Below are 14707 nucleotides of genomic sequence, written 5' to 3' on the forward strand. Positions count from 1 at the left end.
CTCTGTTAATAATCACAGAGACAAAGGCAATGTGTGCGAAATGGCACCTACCTAGGTCCGCTCTTCTAGTGGTGCAAAAGAGACGAACAGCAGCGTAAGCCGCACAAAGCTCCTACCTGCGTTCGCTCCACTAGTGTGCGAGGACACGAACCACTAGATATGGCACCTGCCTAGGTCCGCTCTTCTAGTGGTGCAAAAGAGACGAACAGCAGCGTAAGCCGCACAAAGCTCCTACCTCTGTTCGCTCCCCTAGTGTGCGAGGATACGAACAACTGCCAGACGCAGTATAAGGAACGTTACCCTAGCGGCAACGTCCACCTACGAGTAGAATCACAAGGCCCAGCCAGACCATGTGCCTCAGGCACCTGCCTATGTCCGCTCCCCTAAGAGGTAAGGATACGGACAGCAGCCGAAGCTGTAAGGTATAAGAACGCTACCCTGCCGGTAGCGCTCACCTAGCATAGACAGAGGAATGCCTAGAGGAACGCGCACAGAGCGTCTACTCATATGCATGAACCAAGAGGACTGAGCACCATGCGGCGTGTGTCAGGGTCTTATATAGACTCTGTGCCTCATCCAAGATGGAGGACACCAGAGCCAATCCGCTGCCAGAACGACAGGAGTGACGTCATGCTGGCCTATCACCGAGCAAGACGTCACAAGCACATGACCAGCGACCAATCGGCATAGAAGGTGTCAGAGACATGTGACCTCGTGTCAGCGATGATGTCACCCGCACATGTGCAATGGCTCCAAGATTGGACTTAGTCTCCGGCGCTCGCACATGTGCAGTAGCAAGAAATCTGGACTTAGTCTCCAGCGCTCGCACATGTGCAGTAGCAAGAAATCTGGACTTAGTCTCCAGCGCTCGCACATGTGCAGTAGCAAGAAATCTGGACTTAGTCTCCAGCGCTCGCACATGTGCAGTAGCAAGAAATCTGGACATAGTCTCCAGTGCTCGCAGCAACCGTAACAAAAGGAATCTGAACACATTCGCGCAAAAATGAAATGACCACAATTTTCTCCAAAACTATAACAGATGCAAACTTGTCGTGTGTGGTGGAGATGAGATTTGATAAAGTAAGTGGAAATCCAGTAAAAGTTTCATTTGGCTACTTTGCACTCTCGAAATAATCGTCACCATGTGCCAAATGCAATATAAAAGGAATCTGAACACATTCGCGCAAACATGAAATGACCACAATTTTCTCCAAAACTATAACAGATGCAAACTTGTCCTGTGTGGTGGAGATGAGATTTGATAAAGTAAGTGGAAATCCAGTAAAAGTTTCATTTGGCTACTTTGCACTCTCGAGATAATCGTCACCATGTGACAAATGCAATATAAAAGGAATCTGAACACATTCGCGCAAAAATGAAATGACCACAATTTTCTCCAAAACTATAACAGATGCAAACTTGTCCTGTGTGGTGGAGATGAGATTTGATAAAGTAAGTGGAAATCCAGTAAAAGTTTCATTTGGCTACTTTGCACTCTCGAGATAATCGTCACCATGTGCCAAATGCAATATAAAAGGAATCTGAACACATTCGCGCAAAAATGAAATGACACAATTTTCTCCAAAACTATAACAGATGCAAACTTGTCCTGTGTGGTGGAGATGAGATTTGATAAAGTAAGTGGAAATCCAGTAAAAGTTTCATTTGGCTACTTTGCACTCTCGAGATAATCGTCACCATGTGCCAAATGCAATATAAAAGGAATCTGAACACATTCGCGCAAAAATGAAATGACCACAATTTTCTCCAAAACTATAACAGATGCAAACTTGTCCTGTGTGGTGGAGATGAGATTTGATAAAGTAAGTGGAAATCCAGTAAAAGTTTCATTTGGCTACTTTGCACTCTCGAGATAATCGTCACCATGTGCCAAATGCAATATAAAAGGAATCTGAACACATTCGCGCAAAAATGAAATGACCACAATTTTCTCCAAAACTATAACAGATGCAAACTAAACTATAACAGATGCAAACTTGTCCTGTGTGGTGGAGATGAGATTTGATAAAGTAAGTGGAAATCCAGTAAAAGTTTCATTTGGCTACTTTGCACTCTCGAGATAATCGTCACCATGTGCCAAAGGCAATATAAAAGGAATCTGAACACATTCGCGCAAAAATGAAATGACCACAATTTTCTCCAAAACTATAACAGATGCAAACTTGTCCTGTGTGGTGGAGATGAGATTTGATAAAGGAAGTGGAAATCCAGTAAAAGTTTCATTTGGCTACTTTGCACTCTCGAGATAATCGTCACCATGTGCCAAATGCAATATAAAAGGAATCTGAACACATTCGCGCAAAAATGAAATGACACAATTTTCTCCAAAACTATAACAGATGCAAACTTGTCCTGTGTGGTGGAGATGAGATTTGATAAAGTAAGTGGAAATCCAGTAAAAGTTTCATTTGGCTACTTTGCACTCTCGAGATAATCGTCACCATGTGCCAAATGCAATATAAAAGGAATCTGAACACATTCGCGCAAAAATGAAATGACCACAATTTTCTCCAAAACTATAACAGATGCAAACTTGTCCTGTGTGGTGGAGATGAGATTTGATAAAGTAAGTGGAAATCCAGTAAAAGTTTCATTTGGCTACTTTGCACTCTCGAGATAATCGTCACCATGTGCCAAATGCAATATAAAAGGAATCTGAACACATTCGCGCAAAAATGAAATGACCACAATTTTCTCCAAAACTATAACAGATGCAAACTTGTCCTGTGTGGTGGAGATGAGATTTGATAAAGTAAGTGGAAATCCAGTAAAAGTTTCATTTGGCTACTTTGCACTCTCGAGATAATCGTCACCATGTGCCAAATGCAATATAAAAGGAATCTGAACACATTCGCGCAAAAATGAAATGACCACAATTTTCTCCAAAACTATAACAGATGCAAACTTGTCCTGTGTGGTGGAGATGAGATTTGATAAAGTAAGTGAAAATCCAGTAAAAGTTTCATTTGGCTACTTTGCACTCTCGAGATAATCGTCACCATGTGCCAAATGCAATATAAAAGGAATCTGAACACATTCGCGCAAAAATGAAATGACCACAATTTTCTCCAAAACTATAACAGATGCAAACTTGTCCTGTGTGGTGGAGATGAGATTTGATAAAGTAAGTGGAAATCCAGTAAAAGTTTCATTTGGCTACTTTGCACTCTCGAGATAATCGTCACCATGTGCCAAATGCAAGATAAAAGGAGTCTGAACACATTCGCGCAAAAATGAAATGACCACAATTTTCTCCAAAACTATAACAGATGCAAACTTGTCCTGTGTGGTGGAGATGAGATTTGATAAAGTAAGTGGAAATCCAGTAAAAGTTTCATTTGGCTACTTTGCACTCTCGAGATAATCGTCACCATGTGCCAAATGCAATATAAAAGGAATCTGAACACATTCGCGCAAAAATGAAATGACCACAATTTTCTCCAAAACTATAACAGATGCAAACTTGTCCTGTGTGGTGGAGATGAGATTTGATAAAGTAAGTGGAAATCCAGTAAAAGTTTCATTTGGCTACTTTGCACTCTCGAGATAATCGTCACCATGTGCCAAAGGCAATATAAAAGGAATCTGAACACATTCGCGCAAAAATGAAATGACCACAATTTTCTCCAAAACTATAACAGATGCAAACTTGGCCTGTGTGGTGGAGATGAGATTTGATAAAGTAAGTGGAAATCCAGTAAAAGTTTCATTTGGCTACTTTGCACTCTCGAGATAATCGTCACCATGTGCCAAATGCAATATAAAAGGAATCTGAACACATTCGCGCAAAAATGAAATGACCACAATTTTCTCCAAAACTATAACAGATGCAAACTTGTCCTGTGTGGTGGAGATGAGATTTGATAAAGTAAGTGGAAATCCAGTAAAAGTTTCATTTGGCTACTTTGCACTCTCGAGATAATCGTCACCATGTGCCAAATGCAAGATAAAAGGAATCTGAACACATTCGCGCAAAAATGAAATGACCACAATTTTCTCCAAAACTATAACAGATGCAAACTTGTCCTGTGTGGTGGAGATGAGATTTGATAAAGTAAGTGGAAATCCAGTAAAAGTTTCATTTGGCTACTTTGCACTCTCGAGATAATCGTCACCATGTGCCAAATGCAATATAAAAGGAATCTGAACACATTCGCGCAAAAATGAAATGACCACAATTTTCTCCAAAACTATAACAGATGCAAACTTGTCCTGTGTGGTGGAGATGAGATTTGATAAAGTAAGTGGAAATTTAGTAAAAGTTTAAATTGGCTACTTTGCACTCTCGAGATAATCGTCATCATGTGCCAAATGCAATATAAAAGGAATCTGAACACATTCGTGCAAAAATGAAATGACCACAATTTTCTCCAAAACTATAACAGATGCAAACTTGTCCTGTGTGGTGGAGATGAGATTTGATAAAGTAAGTGGAAATCCAGTAAAAGTTTCATTTGGCTACTTTGCACTCTCGAGATAATCGTCACCATGTGCCAAATGCAATATAAAAGGAATCTGAACACATTCGCGCAAAAATGAAATGACCACAATTTTCTCCAAAACTATAACAGATGCAAACTTGTCCTGTGTGGTGGAGATGAGATTTGATAAAGTAAGTGGAAATCCAGTAAAAGTTTCATTTGGATACTTTGCACTCTCGAGATAATCGTCACCATGTGCCAAATGCAATATAAAAAGAATCTGAACACATTCGCGCAAAAATGAAATGACCACAATTTTCTCCAAAACTATAACAGATGCAAACTTGTCCTGTGTGGTGGAGATGAGATTTGATAAAGTAAGTGGAAATCCAGTAAAAGTTTCATTTGGCTACTTTGCACTCTCGAGATAATCGTCACCATGTGCCAAATGCAATATAAAAGGAATCTGAACACATTCGCGCAAAAATGAAATGACCACAATTTTCTCCAAAACTATAACAGATGCAAACTTGTCCTGTGTGGTGGAGATGAGATTTGATAAAGTAAGTGGAAATCCAGTAAAAGTTTCATTTGGCTACTTTGCACTCTCGAGATAATCGTCACCATGTGCCAAATGCAATATAAAAGGAATCTGAACACATCCGCGCAAAAATGAAATGACCACAATTTTCTCCAAAACTATAACAGATGCAAACTTGTCCTGTGTGGTGGAGATGAGATTTGATAAAGTAAGTGGAAATCCAGTAAAAGTTTCATTTGGCTACTTTGCACTCTCGAGATAATCGTCACCATGTGCCAAATGCAATATAAAAGGAATCTGAACACATTCGCGCAAAAATGAAATGACCACAATTTTCTCCAAAACTATAACAGATGCAAACTTGTCCTGTGTGGTGGAGATGAGATTTGATAAAGTAAGTGGAAATCCAGTAAAAGTTTCATTTGGCTACTTTGAACTCTCGAGATAATCGTCACCATGTGCCAAAGGCAATATAAAAGGAATCTGAACACATTCGCGCAAAAATGAAATGACCACAATTTTCTCCAAAACTATAACAGATGCAAACTTGGCCTGTGTGGTGGAGATGAGATTTGATAAAGTAAGTGGAAATCCAGTAAAAGTTTCATTTGGCTACTTTGCACTCTCGAGATAATCGTCACCATGTGCCAAATGCAATATAAAAGGAATCTGAACACATTCGCGCAAAAATGAAATGACCACAATTTTCTCCAAAACTATAACAGATGCAAACTTGTCCTGTGTGGTGGAGATGAGATTTGATAAAGTAAGTGGAAATCCAGTAAAAGTTTCATTTGGCTACTTTGCACTCTCGAGATAATCGTCACCATGTGCCAAATGCAAGATAAAAGGAATCTGAACACATTCGCGCAAAAATGAAATGACCACAATTTTCTCCAAAACTATAACAGATGCAAACTTGTCCTGTGTGGTGGAGATGAGATTTGATAAAGTAAGTGGAAATCCATTAAAAGTTTCATTTGGCTACTTTGCACTCTCGAGATAATCGTCACCATGTGCCAAATGCAATATAAAAGGAATCTGAACACATTCGCGCAAAAATGAAATGACCACAATTTTCTCCAAAACTATAACAGATGCAAACTTGTCCTGTGTGGTGGAGATGAGATTTGATAAAGTAAGTGGAAATTTAGTAAAAGTTTAAATTGGCTACTTTGCACTCTCGAGATAATCGTCATCATGTGCCAAATGCAATATAAAAGGAATCTGAACACATTCGTGCAAAAATGAAATGACCACAATTTTCTCCAAAACTATAACAGATGCAAACTTGTCCTGTGTGGTGGAGATGAGATTTGATAAAGTAAGTGGAAATCCAGTAAAAGTTTCATTTGGCTACTTTGCACTCTCGAGATAATCGTCACCATGTGCCAAATGCAATATAAAAGGAATCTGAACACATTCGCGCAAAAATGAAATGACCACAATTTTCTCCAAAACTATAACAGATGCAAACTTGTCCTGTGTGGTGGAGATGAGATTTGATAAAGTAAGTGGAAATCCAGTAAAAGTTTCATTTGGCTACTTTGCACTCTCGAGATAATCGTCACCATGTGCCAAATGCAATATAAAAAGGAATCTGAACACATTCGCGCAAAAATGAAATGACCACAATTTTCTCCAAAACTATAACAGATGCAAACTTGTCCTGTGTGGTGGAGATGAGATTTGATAAAGTAAGTGGAAATCCAGTAAAAGTTTCATTTGGCTACTTTGCACTCTCGAGATAATAATCGTCACCATGTGCCAAATGCAATATAAAAGGAATCTGAACACATTCGCGCAAAAATGAAATGACCACAATTTTCTCCAAAACTATAACAGATGCAAACTTGTCCTGTGTGGTGGAGATGAGATTTGATAAAGTAAGTGGAAATCCAGTAAAAGTTTCATTTGGCTACTTTGCACTCTCGAGATAATCGTCACCATGTGCCAAATGCAATATAAAAGGAATCTGAACACATCCGCGCAAAAATGAAATGACCACAATTTTCTCCAAAACTATAACAGATGCAAACTTGTCCTGTGTGGTGGAGATGAGATTTGATAAAGTAAGTGGAAATCCAGTAAAAGTTTCATTTGGCTACTTTGCACTCTCGAGATAATCGTCACCATGTGCCAAATGCAATATAAAAGGAATCTGAACACATTCGCGCAAAAATGAAATGACCACAATTTTCTCCAAAACTATAACAGATGCAAACTTGTCCTGTGTGGTGGAGATGAGATTTGATAAAGTAAGTGGAAATCCAGTAAAAGTTTCATTTGGCTACTTTGCACTCTCGAGATAATCGTCACCATGTGCCAAATGCAATATAAAAGGAATCTGAACACATTCCGCGCAAAAATGAAATGACCACAATTTTCTCCAAAACTATAACAGATGCAAACTTGTCCTGTGTGGTGGAGATGAGATTTGATAAAGTAAGTGGAAATCCAGTAAAAGTTTCATTTGGCTACTTTGCACTCTCGAGATAATCGTCACCATGTGCCAAATGCAATATAAAAGGAATCTGAACACATTCGCGCAAAAATGAAATGACCACAATTTTCTCCAAAACTATAACAGATGCAAACTTGTCCTGTGTGGTGGAGATGAGATTTGATAAAGTAAGTGGAAATCCAGTAAAAGTTTCATTTGGCTACTTTGCACTCTCGAGATAATCGTCACCATGTGCCAAATGCAATATAAAAGGAATCTGAACACATTCGCGCAAAAATGAAATGACCACAATTTTCTCCAAAACTATAACAGATGCAAACTTGTCCTGTGTGGTGGAGATGAGATTTGATAAAGTAAGTGGAAATCCAGTAAAAGTTTCATTTGGCTACTTTGCACTCTCGAGATAATCGTCACCATGTGCCAAATGCAATATAAAAGGAATCTGAACACATTCGCGCAAAAATGAAATGACCACAATTTTCTCCAAAACTATAACAGATGCAAACTTGTCCTGTGTGGTGGAGATGAGATTTGATAAAGTAAGTGGAAATCCAGTAAAAGTTTCATTTGGCTACTTTGCACTCTCGAGATAATCGTCACCATGTGCCAAATGCAATATAAAAGGAATCTGAACACATTCGCGCAAAAATGAAATGACCACAATTTTCTCCAAAACTATAACAGATGCAAACTTGTCCTGTGTGGTGGAGATGAGATTTGATAAAGTAAGTGGAAATCCAGTAAAAGTTTCATTTGGCTACTTTGCACTCTCGAGATAATCGTCACCATGTGCCAAATGCAATATAAAAGGAATCTGAACACATTCGCGCAAAAATGAAATGACCACAATTTTCTCCAAAACTATAACAGATGCAAACTTGTCCTGTGTGGTGGAGATGAGATTTGATAAAGTAAGTGGAAATCCAGTAAAAGTTTCATTTGGCTACTTTGCACTCTCGAGATAATCGTCACCATGTGCCAAATGCAATATAAAAGGAATCTGAACACATTCGCGCAAAAATGAAATGACCACAATTTTCTCCAAAACTATAACAGATGCAAACTTGTCCTGTGTGGTGGAGATGAGATTTGATAAAGTAAGTGGAAATCCAGTAAAAGTTTCATTTGGCTACTTTGCACTCTCGAGATAATCGTCACCATGTGCCAAATGCAATATAAAAGGAATCTGAACACATTCGCGCAAAAATGAAATGACCACAATTTTCTCCAAAACTATAACAGATGCAAACTTGTCCTGTGTGGTGGAGATGAGATTTGATAAAGTAAGTGGAAATCCAGTAAAAGTTTCATTTGGCTACTTTGCACTCTCGAGATAATCGTCACCATGTGCCAAATGCAATATAAAAGGAATCTGAACACATTCGCGCAAAAATGAAATGACCACAATTTTCTCCAAAACTATAACAGATGCAAACTTGTCCTGTGTGGTGGAGATGAGATTTGATAAAGTAAGTGGAAATCCAGTAAAAGTTTCATTTGGCTACTTTGCACTCTCGAGATAATCGTCACCATGTGCCAAATGCAATATAAAAGGAATCTGAACACATTCGCGCAAAAATGAAATGACCACAATTTTCTCCAAAACTATAACAGATGCAAACTTGTCCTGTGTGGTGGAGATGAGATTTGATAAAGTAAGTGGAAATCCAGTAAAAGTTTCATTTGGCTACTTTGCACTCTCGAGATAATCGTCACCATGTGCCAAATGCAATATAAAAGGAATCTGAACACATTCGCGCAAAAATGAAATGACCACAATTTTCTCCAAAACTATAACAGATGCAAACTTGTCCTGTGTGGTGGAGATGAGATTTGATAAAGTAAGTGGAAATCCAGTAAAAGTTTCATTTGGCTACTTTGCACTCTCGAGATAATCGTCACCATGTGCCAAATGCAATATAAAAGGAATCTGAACACATCGCGCAAAAATGAAATGACCACAATTTTCTCCAAAACTATAACAGATGCAAACTTGTCCTGTGTGGTGGAGATGAGATTTGATAAAGTAAGTGGAAATCCAGTAAAAGTTTCATTTGGCTACTTTGCACTCTCGAGATAATCGTCACCATGTGCCAAATGCAATATAAAAGGAATCTGAACACATTCGCGCAAAAATGAAATGACCACAATTTTCTCCAAAACTATAACAGATGCAAACTTGTCCTGTGTGGTGGAGATGAGATTTGATAAAGTAAGTGGAAATCCAGTAAAAGTTTCATTTGGCTACTTTGCACTCTCGAGATAATCGTCACCATGTGCCAAATGCAATATAAAAGGAATCTGAACACATTCGCGCAAAAATGAAATGACCACAATTTTCTCCAAAACTATAACAGATGCAAACTTGTCCTGTGTGGTGGAGATGAGATTTGATAAAGTAAGTGGAAATCCAGTAAAAGTTTCATTTGGCTACTTTGCACTCTCGAGATAATCGTCACCATGTGCCAAATGCAATATAAAAGGAATCTGAACACATTCGCGCAAAAATGAAATGACCACAATTTTCTCCAAAACTATAACAGATGCAAACTTGTCCTGTGTGGTGGAGATGAGATTTGATAAAGTAAGTGGAAATCCAGTAAAAGTTTCATTTGGCTACTTTGCACTCTCGAGATAATCGTCACCATGTGCCAAATGCAATATAAAAGGAATCTGAACACATTCGCGCAAAAATGAAATGACCACAATTTTCTCCAAAACTATAACAGATGCAAACTTGTCCTGTGTGGTGGAGATGAGATTTGATAAAGTAAGTGGAAATCCAGTAAAAGTTTCATTTGGCTACTTTGCACTCTCGAGATAATCGTCACCATGTGCCAAATGCAATATAAAAGGAATCTGAACACATTCGCGCAAAAATGAAATGACCACAATTTTCTCCAAAACTATAACAGATGCAAACTTGTCGTGTGTGGTGGAGATGAGATTTGATAAAGTAAGTGGAAATCCAGTAAAAGTTTCATTTGGCTACTTTGCACTCTCGAGATAATCGTCACCATGTGCCAAATGCAATATAAAAGGAATCTGAACACATTCGCGCAAACATGAAATGACCACAATTTTCTCCAAAACTATAACAGATGCAAACTTGTCCTGTGTGGTGGAGATGAGATTTGATAAAGTAAGTGGAAATCCAGTAAAAGTTTCATTTGGCTACTTTGCACTCTCGAGATAATCGTCACCATGTGCCAAATGCAATATAAAAGGAATCTGAACACATTCGCACAAAAATGAAATGACCACAATTTTCTCCAAAACTATAACAGATGCAAACTTGTCCTGTGTGGTGGAGATGAGATTTGATAAAGTAAGTGGAAAAATCCAGTAAAAGTTTCATTTGGCTACTTTGCACTCTCGAGATAATCGTCACCATGTGCCAAATGCAATATAAAAGGAATCTGAACACATTCGCGCAAAAATGAAATGACACAATTTTCTCCAAAACTATAACAGATGCAAACTTGTCCTGTGTGGTGGAGATGAGATTTGATAAAGTAAGTGGAAATCCAGTAAAAGTTTCATTTGGCTACTTTGCACTCTCGAGATAATCGTCACCATGTGCCAAATGCAATATAAAAGGAATCTGAACACATTCGCGCAAAAATGAAATGACCACAATTTTCTCTAAAACTATAACAGATGCAAACTTGTCCTGTGTGGTGGAGATGAGATTTGATAAAGTAAGTGGAAATCCAGTAAAAGTTTCATTTGGCTACTTTGCACTCTCGAGATAATCGTCACCATGTGCCAAATGCAATATAAAAGGAATCTGAACACATTCGCGCAAAAATGAAATGACCACAATTTCTCAAAACTATAACAGATGCAAACTTGTCCTGTGTGGTGGAGATGAGATTTGATAAAGTAAGTGAAAATCCAGTAAAAGTTTCATTTGGCTACTTTGCACTCTCGAGATAATCGTCACCATGTGCCAAATGCAATATAAAAAGAATCTGAACACATTCGCGCAAAAATGAAATGACCACAATTTTCTCCAAAACTATAACAGATGCAAACTTGTCCTGTGTGGTGGAGATGAGATTTGATAAAGTAAGTGGAAATCCAGTAAAAGTTTCATTTGGCTACTTTGCACTCTCGAGATAATCGTCACCATGTGCCAAATGCAAGATAAAAGGAATCTGAACACATTCGCGCAAAAATGAAATGACCACAATTTTCTCCAAAACTATAACAGATGCAAACTTGTCCTGTGTGGTGGAGATGAGATTTGATAAAGTAAGTGGAAATCCAGTAAAAGTTTCATTTGGTTACTTTGCACTCTCGAGATAATCGTCACCATGTGCCAAATGCAATATAAAAGCAATCTGAACACATTCGCGCAAAAATGAAATGACCACAATTTTCTCCAAAACTATAACAGATGCAAACTTGTCCTGTGTGGTGGAGATGAGATTTGATAAAGTAAGTGGAAATCCAGTAAAAGTTTCATTTGGCTACTTTGCACTCTCGAGATAATCGTCACCATGTGCCAAATGCAATATAAAAAGAATCTGAACACATTCGCGCAAAAATGAAATGACCACAATTTTCTCCAAAACTATAACAGATGCAAACTTGTCCTGTGTGGTGGAGATGAGATTTGATAAAGTAAGTGGAAATCCAGTAAAAGTTTCATTTGGCTACTTTGCACTCTCGAGATAATCGTCACCATGTGCCAAATGCAATATAAAAGGAATCTGAACACATTCGCGCAAAAATGAAATGACCACAATTTTCTCCAAAACTATAACAGATGCAAACTTGTCCTGTGTGGTGGAGATGAGATTTGATAAAGTAAGTGGAAATCCAGTAAAAGTTTCATTTGGCTACTTTGCACTCTCGAGATAATCGTCACCATGTGCCAAATGCAATATAAAAGGAATCTGAACACATTCGCGCAAAAATGAAATGACCACAATTTTCTCCAAAACTATAACAGATGCAAACTTGTCCTGTGTGGTGGAGATGAGATTTGATAAAGTAAGTGGAAATCCAGTAAAAGTTTCATTTGGCTACTTTGCACTCTCGAGATAATCGTCACCATGTGCCAAATGCAATATAAAAGGAATCTGAACACATTCGCGCAAAAATGAAATGACCACAATTTTCTCCAAAACTATAACAGATGCAAACTTGTCCTGTGTGGTGGAGATGAGATTTGATAAAGTAAGTGGAAATCCAGTAAAAGTTTCATTTGGCTACTTTGCACTCTCGAGATAATCGTCACCATGTGCCAAATGCAATATAAAAGGAATCTGAACACATTCGCGCAAAAATGAAATGACCACAATTTTCTCCAAAACTATAACAGATGCAAACTTGTCCTGTGTGGTGGAGATGAGATTTGATAAAGTAAGTGGAAATCCAGTAAAAGTTTCATTTGGCTACTTTGCACTCTCGAGATAATCGTCACCATGTGCCAAATGCAATATAAAAGGAATCTGAACACATTCGCGCAAAAATGAAATGACCACAATTTTCTCCAAAACTATAACAGATGCAAACTTGTCCTGTGTGGTGGAGATGAGATTTGATAAAGTAAGTGGAAATCCAGTAAAAGTTTCATTTGGCTACTTTGCACTCTCGAGATAATCGTCACCATGTGCCAAATGCAATATAAAAGGAATCTGAACACATCCGCGCAAAAATGAAATGACCACAATTTTCTCCAAAACTATAACAGATGCAAACTTGTCCTGTGTGGTGGAGATGAGATTTGATAAAGTAAGTGGAAATCCAGTAAAAGTTTCATTTGGCTACTTTGCACTCTCGAGATAATCGTCACCATGTGCCAAATGCAATATAAAAGGAATCTGAACACATTCGCGCAAAAATGAAATGACTACAATTTTCTCCAAAACTATAACAGATGCAAACTTGTCCTGTGTGGTGGAGATGAGATTTGATAAAGTAAGTGGAAATCCAGTAAAAGTTTCATTTGGCTACTTTGCACTCTCGAGATAATCGTCACCATGTGCCAAATGCAATATAAAAGGAATCTGAACACATTCGCGCAAAAATGAAATGACCACAATTTTCTCCAAAACTATAACAGATGCAAACTTGTCCTGTGTGGTGGAGATGAGATTTGATAAAGTAAGTGGAAATCCAGTAAAAGTTTCATTTGGCTACTTTGCACTCTCGAGATAATCGTCACCATGTGCCAAATGCAATATAAAAGGAATCTGAACACATTCGCGCAAAAATGAAATGACCACAATTTTCTCCAAAACTATAACAGATGCAAACTTGTCCTGTGTGGTGGAGATGAGATTTGATAAAGTAAGTGGAAATCCAGTAAAAGTTTCATTTGGCTACTTTGCACTCTCGAGATAATCGTCACCATTTGCCAAATGCAATATAAAAGGAATCTGAACACATTCGCGCAAAAATGAAATGACCACAATTTTCTCCAAAACTATAACAGATGCAAACTTGTCCTGTGTGGTGGAGATGAGATTTGATAAAGTAAGTGGAAATCCAGTAAAAGTTTCATTTGGCTACTTTGCACTCTCGAGATAATCGTCACCATGTGCCAAATGCAATATAAAAGGAATCTGAACACATTCGCGCAAAAATGAAATGACCACAATTTTCTCCAAAACTATAACAGATGCAAACTTGTCGTGTGTGGTGGAGATGAGATTTGATAAAGTAAGTGGAAATCCAGTAAAAGTTTCATTTGGCTACTTTGCACTCTCGAAATAATCGTCACCATGTGCCAAATGCAATATAAAAGGAATCTGAACACATTCGCGCAAACATGAAATGACCACAATTTTCTCCAAAACTTCAACAGATGCAAACTTGTCCTGTGTGGTGGAGATGAGATTTGATAAAGTAAGTGGAAATCCAGTAAAAGTTTCATTTGGCTACTTTGCACTCTCGAGATAATCGTCACCATGTGCCAAATGCAATATAAAAGGAATCTGAACACATTCGCACAAAAATGAAATGACCACAATTTTCTCCAAAACCATAACAGATGCAAACTTGTCCTGTGTGGTGGAGATGAGATTTGATAAAGTAAGTGGAAATCCAGTAAAAGTTTCATTTGGCTACTTTGCACTCTCGAGATAATCGTCACCATGTGCCAAATGCAATATAAAAGGAATCTGAACACATTCGCGCAAAAATGAAATGACACAATTTTCTCCAAAACTATAACAGATGCAAACTTGTCCTGTGTGGTGGAGATGAGATTTGATAAAGTAAGTGGAAATCCAGTAAAAGTTTCAT

Source organism: Anomaloglossus baeobatrachus, chromosome 11 (assembly GCF_048569485.1).
Source record: "Anomaloglossus baeobatrachus isolate aAnoBae1 chromosome 11, aAnoBae1.hap1, whole genome shotgun sequence".
Classification (NCBI taxonomy): domain Eukaryota; kingdom Metazoa; phylum Chordata; class Amphibia; order Anura; family Aromobatidae; genus Anomaloglossus; species Anomaloglossus baeobatrachus.